Raw genomic sequence first — 1,990 nt, forward strand, 5'->3', positions numbered from 1 at the left:
CAAACTAAAAGTAAGTACATAACATAAGAAACCCTAGTCATATGTAGTACAAACTGAAAAGAGATGCAGTCCATAGTGTGAACCCGCTAAGTAGCTATGCTGACTAGATAGGTATGCCAGCTGTAGAATCCATGACAAGATCTGCGGTGTCGGTCACCAACCGTGTTGGTGATATGAATGCCCGCAGTAGAAACCAAGGCCTATCATGAGTGCCAGCTCATGGAGAGCTCGACATCTCAACAGTCCAGACGTGTTCCTCCCGGTGCTACAAATATACCATGAAAATTTTAAAATGAAACAACAGGTCAAGGTCCTGGAAGGGCAATTGCGGAAGACCATGGAAGACGCAGAGCTTATAAATAAAGAAGGGCCCTTGGGACAGAGCACAATAATCCAAAAAAGCAGGGGAGAATTAATTCTGGACAATAGAAGATTACATGATGAATTGCAGAAAGCTCTAAAAGAGAACCCCTCACTTGTAGAACTAGAATTTTACAGGACTGTTGCTCATGTATTATAAAGTGGGTATGTACAAGATAATGTACCACTACCTTCATTTTATACAGAAGCATCACAATTAATAAAAAGGGTCTGGGAGGAACCCTTACATTACCAGCACCCTTATCAGATGAACAGACTGGACTCAATTGAGGCTCTGGGATAAATACTACAGTTTTTGCCATAGAGATCTGATGCCATGTGAGAGATTAGAAAAAGGAACAAAGAATTTGAGATGTGAACATGGAAATAAAATATTCAAGATTACCATGTCGATTTGGATTAGATGCATTGTTTTGTAAAGACTCTATTTGGGAATGTCCTTGTTTGTAGAATTATCTTCGACTTTCTTTTCTCTTGCACATTAAAAGATACATTCCTGCTTTTGAGTTTTTAGAGTAAAGATCCACGGTTTTTGATGGTTCCGTAAGCAACAGTGCCACCCCATCAACAATTTGAGCAGAAGGGATGTCACGTGCAGATCGTCCTTGAGTGGCATGTGGCAGGATAGTAGTTATCTAGCGCACCGGAATTAATTCGAACACTTTTGTGACCTTTTTGTGCATTCTTGGATTATTCCCTTATTTAGTTTTCATCTATATCTGGTGGTGAATGTTATGTGTATGCAGGCTTCTGGTGGTCATCATGGAATTAAAAGCATTTAATAGGCTTGTGAAGAGTTTACCGGAGTCTGATAATGATCACTTAAGCCTAACATGGGCACACACACAAATTAGAAACTCATTTACTTTACGCATTTTGTAGGTACTTAAGTGGAGGCCCACATTAGATTGTAAAAGAGGCAAGTCTGGGAATTTAGAAGCTGGGAATAAAACATGGGAATAAAACATTTTCTAGAAGACTATTAAAGAAGGTGAGCTTGGGATCATATAAACGGAGACAGAGATCTCATTTATGACCATATGCATAGGCTGAAGAAGGGTGGCAAGGTGTACTAGCATTTTCCGTAGCACAATGAACACACACACTCTACGTATGGCTATATCATACAATGGGGGGTGGAAAGAGCCAAAGAAGAGTCGATGGTGCACACTGATCCCTGGATCTGTGAGAGGAAGGGCCCCCAAGGAAAGCCATCCGCCGCCTAGCTCCCCAACAAGTGATCATATTGGCCTCATTGAGTCTGAATGAGCTCAATCCAAAAGTCCCCGCCGATGAGAGGTTGTTTGGAGCGCACATTGTCAAGTTATGAGCATATGTTGTTCTCTTTGATAAAAATCTGAATTTTGCTAATTTATGCTTAAAAGAGTGATTAATGTGATGATTAATGCTTCTAAGCATGTTATAATCGCCATTGGGTTAGTGTTGGATGTTTTCTAAGTCATTCTACTCAAGTTTGATTAATCCCCTATCGAAAATTGCTTGATTTTAGGCCCGAATTGCATAAATTCGGCCTAGCTCCACACCCTTTTTTGCATGCAATTAATCCACTTTAATTAAATGTTTTTGGGTGCTTAGATGTGCTCACGAT

Source organism: Cibotium barometz, chromosome 5 (genome assembly GCF_041138505.1).
Source record: "Cibotium barometz isolate CiBa-2024 chromosome 5, ASM4113850v1, whole genome shotgun sequence".
Lineage (NCBI taxonomy): Eukaryota > Viridiplantae > Streptophyta > Polypodiopsida > Cyatheales > Cibotiaceae > Cibotium > Cibotium barometz.